The following is a 9,499-nucleotide window of genomic DNA, read 5'->3' on the forward strand; positions in this document are numbered from 1 at the left end:
TGCCAATTCCGGGAGCCATATTTTTGAAGACAGCACTGCTGACAGTTCCTGGACTTTTTCTCTGCCTCACAGCGTCGCCAAGCATCTGGGACACCCGCCGTACCGCCCTGCTACACAACCGCCCTTGCCTAATGTGACCTCCGCTCCACCACTGCTGCCACACCGCCAGTCTCAACAACTGCCCCTGCCTCCTGTGACCCCTGCTGCCACTCTCTTCCGGTAAAACACCACCAGATTAGAAGACGGACCCCAATTTTTTTGCTCTAAATTTGGGGTGCTTCTTATAATCCGGTACTAGCCTGTTTTGGGACCTGTGGGTTTCCGGTTTTACATCTCTCCTGGTTTGTCCATCCCCGTGAGAGTGTATGGGTGAAGTCATAACACTTAATAATGATTTCATGTTTTAACCGGCAAATTAGCTTTCTACGGCAACCAAAGAGTCAAAGCGCTCTTTCTGCGGCCTACACATTCTTGCTTTGTTCTTCATTCTGATAATGAAACATCTGAAATGCAAGCACCGATATGGTTAATGTTGCCGATGTCTATGCCTTTCATTCGCTTTTCAACGAAAAGGATTATTTCTGCCTAATTACTTTAATCGAGGTTCCCCCGGCCTCCTGCCGGGTGGAAATGACCGAGGGCTGGCCTACTGCTCACAAACACACCATTATCTAGATTTATATTTACATGAAGGGAGCAGACAAATTAGTGTTAGGTGCAAGAACCCAAGAGCAATATGTGTATTACCCATGGAAGGCCACTTATCATTTATTTACTTTGGCTACATACAAGTTATAAATTTGTATTTTACCCTTTTTTTTTTTAAAAAAAAAAATTATATTTTATCAGATTATAAAATGTAATTCTTTTATATAGGACTTATGGCATTTTTGCTGAAAATAGGAAAAATCTCTTCTTTAGCAGTTTTAAAAGAGAATATGGCAACTGTAGACAGATGAGCAGGTAAATTGACAGCCAGAGAAATAGAGATGTACAGAAGGTGGATGTATAATGACAGTTAAAAACAATGAGAATATAGACAACTGGTAAATGTGAAAAAATAGGTCAAACTTTTTTTTTTTTGCACAGTTGAAGCTGCTCTTTCCTTCTCTTTGCCTATATCATATCTTATTATTTATTCTTGACACATTATACAGCCCTATTGGACCAACTTTTTTTTAGAGACAATGCACACATTTGGCAGACACTTTTTTTAATTCTTTTTTTGCTTCCTAAATACAAAGTTAAGAAACTTTCTAAATAGTTTTTACAAAAAATGCTACCATTTTTCTACAGCAACAATACCACAGAAGAGTGCAAGCCACCTGCTTGCAACCAGCGCTTGAATGAACTGATTAATATCACTAGCACACAAGTCCAGGGAAGATGGAAGTATTTGAGCGCATGGAGAATACTGAGAATATTCAGTAGCTGGATGGAAGGAGAGCTCCGCAGGGTCCTAAAGGGGAAGAGATGCAAACCCAGGAGGAAAGCTACCTAGTACAATGAATATTAACAGCAGGGACAATAGAAAGTCAGGGAGAATTTTGCGCAGCCAAATGCTGTGACCTTCTATTGCCAGAAATGACATGACTGTCTGTCACCCGTGATACACCCGTGACACATGTTTTACCAATGTCTGTAGCCTTAAAGATAGCAGCAGAGAGGAAATTTTACGCTGATTTCCACGGCATGAGAGTAGAAAAGACAGAAAAAAGAATAATGCACATATGGAGTAAATAAGTACAGGGTAGAAGCAGTGCTGATATTTGAGACAAACAAACAGAGCTCTCATCAAGCCTATATTACTGGGAGAGACAATCACCCCAAATGAAAAATCAGAATCTTGTACCAGGCTGCAAACTGCTTATCAAGGGGGTTCTGAAAAAGAGTGAAGGAATTAAGATTGCAGACTGAAACTCAGTTTAATTTTTTTTTTGGCAGCACAGCACGAGCCGAGTGTCATGCGAGTGTCACTGCGACTGAGGTCCGATCGTGCGATCGGACCACAGCTGCGGGGGCTGGGCCGGCACTGAGGAGAGGCGGGCCGGCGCTGAGGAGGGGCGGGCCGGTGCTGCGGCGGAGAGGGAGGGATTTCTCTCCCTCACTCCTCCATTCCCGGAAATTGCCATTCTCGCTCTGCACTCGCAGTACACCGGTGTACTGCGAGTGCATTGCGATTTTTCTCTCGCCCCATAGACTTGAATGGGTGTGAAAGAAACAAGGATCGCAGTACAGTCACAGCATTCTGCGACTGTTTTCTCGGTCCGATTAGGGCTGAGAAAATAATCGCTCATGGGTGCTGGCACATAGGTTAATATTGGTCTGAGTGAAATGTGATGTTTTATCGCTTTCCACTCGCTCCGATTTTCATGCTGTGTTTCTTAGGCCTAACTGTTAACATCCACTGACGAGCAAAAGGGTAACAATGTTTTGAACTTTTGACTTTCAGGCTCCATATCTCACCATCCACCACAGATTTGAGTGTGAGACGACCTTTATTTTATAGGACAATCATCTTGGCTATCTCATACATAAATTTGAATTGCAACTATTGTGCATATGAATTAGTTTGCAGATTCTTGTCATGTCACTGCATTGTTACTGTTTTGCTACTAAAAAAAAAAATGTTTCTTTGTATTATTTTGTTAATATTTTGTAAATATACCATAGGCTTTCATCACTGCCTCAATCTTTCTGGCCATGCTTGTAATCATATTCAAGCATGTCTCAACTGACAGTTGATCACAGGTCTCTTCTACACGTTCCCAGTGTTGGTGTATACTGGTCGGCTCACTTGGGTATACAGCCTTTTCTTCAACTCTTCCCACAAGTGTTCAATTGGGTTGAGGTCTGGGGACTGTAGGGACAATCCAACACCTCTACTTCACTGTCGTTGAGCCATTTCTTCACCAATCTTGACATATGCTTTGGGCCATTGTCCTGCTTGAACACTGTGTCGTCCTTTTCCTATCCATAGTACTCGAGTGTATGAAGTAACTTTTCTTGTAGGGTACTCACATAAAGCTCAGCATTGAGACTACCATTGATCTTGGTCACGCATCCAATGCCTTTGGCTTTGAAACAACCTCATATCATCAGGTTTCCTCCACCAAACTTGACAGGTCCTTCAATTTCTTGATCTGTAGTCTCTTTATCTCTTGTTTCTTTGAGACCCATTTGCACCCATCAGAGCTGTCTATTGACTTTTGTCTCATTGCTCTAAATTACCCGTTTCCAGTCTTCTACCATCCACGTTTTGTACTTATTTGCAAACTCGAGCAGATGATTCTTATGATGATATTGAATTTCCGGCTTCTTCACCTTCTTTCGGGCCACCATTCCAGATTTGTGTAATGTGTGTCGCATGGTGCTTGCATGGACATCTGTGGTCTCACTATTATGAAGCATATAAGCCATCTCCACTGCAGTGTTTCTTACGCCAGAACTGATAGACCTTGTGATGAGCAGACTTATTGACTCCGATACTTTGCTTGGATGTCCATCTCTCTTGGCTTTTGAATGGTTGAATAGATTTCATTTCATATTCTTCCAGCTGTCATGGCCTCACATGATGCACTCTGGAAATTTTCTTGCCCGAGAGACCGCTATCAATGAGCTGGATGATGCACTTTCCCTTTTCTTGGGAAATCTTCATGGCTGCTCTTCGATTCATACCAGAGACCTTTTGCTTGGGAATCAACCTACTAACACACTGAGCTATTAGTGAATGTGAAAACAAGTTGTAATTTGTAATATACAGGAATAAAAAGATGTTTCCACCACCAGGAGCAAAACGGTAACAATACAGTGACATGACAAGAATCTACATAACTGATTATATGCTAAATAATTGCAAGTCAAATTTATGTATGAGATAGCCAAGATGAATGTCTATAAAATGAAGGCCGTCTCACGTTGAAAGCTGTAGTGGATGGTGAGATATGGAGCCTGAAAGTCAAAAGTTCAAAACATTGTTACCCTTTTGCATGTCAGTGTATGTAAAAATAATTCTTCCTTGTCAAAGCTTTTCAAAGCCTATTACTATAATGTGTACATTTTTCATGCTAATATAGCACTTGGAAGTCTCAGTAATATCTTAGGAAGATTGTCTCACTGCCATACTATTTCCTCTACCCCCTAAAGATGCATTAATCTGTAACTGTTACTTATACCGCAATGCTGACATCTCTACTGTAATGATGATACTAACCTGACAAAGAAGACAAGTCATCTCCAAAATGCATGGTTCTCCTGTACCTCTTTTAACAGAAGACCCGCTCATTGATTGCTGACCAACAACTTCCATTTTTTTGATGTCCATACTTTTAAAGATGGCAAGTAGGTATCAGATAAAGTCAAGAGCTCTATCAGATTTAGCTCTGGGCCCGGCCAGACAATAGAGCCTTTTAATGTAGATGTTGAATATTCCTGTTTTTGAGTCATAAACAGTTTATAGACATGGGGGAGACTCCGAGTAATAGGCTTTTGTTACTATCAGCCTCTGGCAAAGTGCCTCTCAGAACGTATGCACACTAATGTACCATACTACTGCTCAAGGCAATGTCTGTGTTGTACATAACCTGAATATGGCACCATATGCCTGTGAATTTCTACAAAGGATTTCTTCATGCTATGAATTTGACAACTGCTTCTCAGCATTAGAAGTATTCCTCTAGGAGAATTTGTGTAATGTCCTTTACACAGTGGCACTATATGTTGATAAATGGAGCGCCTCTTACCTGAAAGCAGCAAGTCGCAGGGGCTTTGTACGCATCCATACAGCGTCTGTCCACACTTCTCTTCCACGTACACCTGAAACATAATTGACCAAATGAAGGAAATGTCTAGAATACTGCATATAAGAGCCCAAGCGGTTCTGTATAACTCACCAAGGGGGCGGTCCGATCTGATGGGTGTCGCTGCTCTCAGTTCGGCACCTCCTCCATCTTTTGCGATCGCCGTCCTCCTGCCCAGCCCTCTGAGCATGATGCGTCCTACTTCATTCACATGCATACTCCACACGCGCACTTTGATACTATAATACACAGGCGCGAGGAAAGGTCAAAGACTGGCCGCGTGGCCTGGTTCCTTTACAGCGGTCTTTGGATCTGATCCCAGGAAGGCAAATGGAGTCCCAGGAATGCAAGTGAGTGCCAAGTGTAGCGCCCTTGCGGTCAAGCTACTAAGATCTGCAACCTGGTTCCTAGAGTCCTAACTCTGGCTAAACCCGCACACACCTAAAACACTTACACAACACCACCCTGGACCATTAGAGGGCATGACAGAGACACAGGTTGAGAGGGTTGGCCGTCCTATGGTGTATAGCCGGCCCAGGAAGTGGAGGTTGCCAAGGAGGTGTAAATCCAACCCTCCTGTAGTTAGGTCCCTGGAGGGAAGAGGAGGAGTTGGTGGGTGAGAGAGGGGAGAGCAGAAGGAAGGAGGAGAACACCCGGTGGGGTGTCAGGTCTGGGTGTGAGGCCTAAGGATGAATCGCACAATGCCCAGGGGAGAAGCAGCTGGCTGCGGGGTCTGCAAGGGACTCTGACAGAGCTGTGCACACAACCAGGTGCAGAACCCGAGGGGAGAAGTAGGAAAGCTTCAAGCCTTCTGCCAGAATCTGCTCGGTGAGGAAACTTCCAGAGCTCCTCACCACCCTTTAGTGGCCTTTCAAGTGTTCCAAGCCAGGAGGGAGCCATGCCACAAGAGTGCACGGAGGAGGCCATAGCCAGGCTACACGGACAGAGCCGGGACAAAGGGAACCAAAAATCTGTCCCCAGCACCAGGGGAGTGTAACCTGTGAGTAAATCATCAGTAAAGACTCCCTGTTTCACTCGGACTTTGCCTGCTTGCATTCCTTTCAGCCTGCACCTCATCCAGCATCCTAGAGGACACTGGGGTTTACCCTACCTGTAAAGGAGGTTAACACACTCGCTGCTGATCCCATCAGCCCCAGTACCTCACAAGCGGCAGCGGCAGCATCAATTCCCTTGCCGGACTACCACAGGTGGCGTCACGAGCATTAACTTTATTATTCCTTGTAAATAGCCCCTGCCATCTTATTAAGCTACCGACCACCCGGATCCGAGTGGCTCGGCTGCTCTTGGGGCGCGACACAAGCACCCCACACAGAGTCGAATCCACACACAGGGATCCCTAAGAATAAGAGAGCAGCAACCGTGCAGCCCGGCGCTGCCTTCCTATATGTGCATTGGTCTTCCGGGTACATAAGGGCTTGTGTTGCGGACGAGGAACAGACCATGACAGGGGCTGCTCGGGACACTCGGGTCGAGGATCATCGTTGTGGCTCGAGTGGCAGCCGGACCCGGGCTCGAGTAGCCGTACGTCCTCACAACTCAATGAAGGGGGGTATTTATGTGACGCCCTGGCAAAACCAGGTAGTCACACAGCAGGCCCCCGCACAACAACTTCCCTCACAGGGTTCCATACGCCGACCTGAAACCCTAGTCACCCCCCTCAGGGAAAGACAGGCACACCAGTGGGTGGGACCAGGTGGTTAGGAAACGCCCACCTAGGGGTCTAGACAGCCCGGGCGGAAAAACAGTCAGTTCTAAGTTGGAGTTCTAAGTTGGAGTTCAAGTTGGCAGTTCAAGTTGAGAGAAGTGGAAGCGGGGGGCTATGTGTAGCTCCAGCAGGAGGAGAAGCTCAAGTTGAACGGTGCCAGGGTTTGAGCCCTGGTACCTTGGCTAGGTGGCAGACGGCACAGAGATCCCACGGGGCAGCGTCTGCGGGCAAAGGGCTCCTCAGGCAACCAAAAGCCGGGAGCGGACTCCTGAAGTTGCAAGCGCAGGTAGTCCACCATCACAAACAGGTGCAGGAGAAAGGCAGAGACCACAGACCGGGTGGGGGACCAGACTGCAGCCGGCTGTGGGCACCGACCACCATCATCTTGGTTTACCAGAGACTCGTGTGTTTACTAATTGTGAATACATCAGTGCCCTCCGGCCGCCCATCTACCTGCACCGCCAAACACCCCCAACGGGTCCCGGGGCCACCATCCCTGCCCACGGAGGGGTTACCAACTTGCTGCCAAACATCTCCCCCGGGTGCCCCATAGCTGCAGCGGTGGTGTCTACCTTCACCACATCCCATGGGTGGCGTCACGAACTTAAACACATACGTCCACAAACCCCTTTTTGATCGACGTGACCTCAGGATCCCCGGGTCTGGAAACCCTCGAGCCACCCACTGAAGGTCCGGATCCGAGCGGCTCGGCTGCCGAGCACGGGGCGGTACATCTCGATTTCTGGCATCACGAACAGGATACTTACCCATCCACTTATCTTGTGGAAGTGCGCCTTGAAGTGAAGTCAGCGGTGATCCGTTGCAAAGTTTTCAAAATCCGCCATCTTGCCGCCATCTTTTGGCGCGAAGATTCCTGCCAGAGTCTTCTTGCCCACGAAAAGAGCACGAGAACTGAAGCCCCGCCCCCTGGGAACACGGCCGTAAAGCAAAGCCGGAAGTCGGAAAATTAAACTTATTGGCCGGCGAGAAGGAGTGGCGCGAAAAGACCAAGGGGGAGAAGCGGGTGAAGATCAGCGGCATGTAACTAACGCTGTGAAGTGCAGGGACTAGAGATGAGCGAACCGGTCCCGGTTCGGCTCGAGGCCGGTTCGCCGAACGGAGGTCCCGTTCGAGTTCGGCTCGTCGAACGTTCGACGAACCGAACTCGAACTGCATAGGAAACAATGGCAGGCAATCACAAACACAGAAAAACACCTAGAAAACACCCTCAAAGGTGTCCAAAAGGTGACAAACAACTCAAACACATGGGAAAAGTGACAAGGACATATACTCATGCGAAAACAAAAGAGCTGGACAAAGAAAAAGAGGAGACACAGATATAGGCATGGCACGCCCTTCTAAAGTCATGTAAAACACCTCAAGGTGACTCCAAGCGGAGTCTCCCTTTTTTCCAAAAATTGTGCCCCACACACACCCACCCATTCAGTGGCAGCACTTGTGCCCTAGTTGTACACTTCACAGCTAGATTTGCATCAAGCACATTCCAAAATACGCCATTCTTATCCGTCCCCAGGATGACACCAGGGTAGGTAGCAAAGTCTTTCCTGATCCCAGCTCTGTTCATCTTGGCTTCTTTTAAAAACAATGTAAGCAAGGGTTACTCCAAGCGGAGTCTTCCTTTTTTCCAAAAATTGGGCCACACAGACACTCACCCCTTCAGTGGTAGCACTTGGGCCCTAGTTGCAAACAGGATGTTTTGATTTGCATCAAGCACATTCAAAAATACGCCATAATTAACCGTCCCCAGCATGACACCGGGGTAGGTAGATAAAGTCTTTGCTGAACCAAGACTTGTTCATCTTGGCTTCTTTTAAAAACAATGTAAGCAAGGGTTACTCCAAGCGAAGTCTCCCTTTTTTCCAAAAATTGTGCCCCACACACACCCACCCATTCAGTGGCAGCACTTGTGCCCCAGTTGTATACTTCACAGCTAGATTTGCATCAAGCACATTCCAAAATACGCCATAATTAACCGTCCCCAGGATGACACCGGGGTAGCAAAGTCTTTCCTGATCCCAGCTCTGTTCATCTTGGCTTCTTTTAAAAACAATGTAAGCAAGGGTTACTCCAAGCGGAGTCTTCCTTTTTTCCAAAAATTGGGCCACACAGACACTCACCCCTTCAGTGGTAGCACTTGGGCCCTAGTTGCAAACAGGATGTTTTGATTTGCATCAAGCACATTCAAAAATACGCCATAATTAACCGTCCCCAGCATGACACCGGGGTAGGTAGATAAAGTCTTTGCTGAACCAAGACTTGTTCATCTTGGCTTCTTTTAAAAACAATGTAAGCAAGGGTTACTCCAAGCGGAGTCTCCCTTTTTTCCAAAAATTGTGCCCCACACACACCCACCCATTCAGTGGCAGCACTTGTGCCCTAGTTGTACACTTCACAGCTAGATTTGCATCAAGCACATTCCAAATCCACAAGCATTTACTCTCCCCAGGATGACACAGGGGTTGTAAATTCCTTCTGGATCCATGACTTGTTCATTTTGATGAACGTCAGTCTGTCCACATTGTCACTGGACAGACGCGGGCGCTTAACTGTCAGCACACACCCAGCAGCACTGAAGACACGTTCAGAGACAACGCTGGCAGCTGGACACGACAAAATCTCCAAGGCGTAAGTTGCGAGCTCTGGCCATTTTTCTAGGTTTGAAGCCCAAAAGGAGCAAGGCTCCAGTTGCACAGTCATGGCATCGATGTTCATTTGGAGATACTCCTGTATCATCCTCTCCAGCCGTTGACTATGTGTCAGACTTGTTGTCTCTGGTGGCCTTGCAAAGGAGGGTCTAAAAAAATTATGAAAAGATTCCATAAAATTGCTGTTACCAGCACCAGATACGGTCCTACTGGTACGTGTAGACTGTTGAAGATGACGAGACCGTCCCATGTTTGTCAAGTTACAACTGGGAGATTCACTCCCTGCACCTGCACGGTTGTTTGGTGGA

The sequence above is a fragment of the Anomaloglossus baeobatrachus genome, chromosome 8, assembly GCF_048569485.1.
Source record: "Anomaloglossus baeobatrachus isolate aAnoBae1 chromosome 8, aAnoBae1.hap1, whole genome shotgun sequence".
NCBI classification, from domain to species: domain Eukaryota; kingdom Metazoa; phylum Chordata; class Amphibia; order Anura; family Aromobatidae; genus Anomaloglossus; species Anomaloglossus baeobatrachus.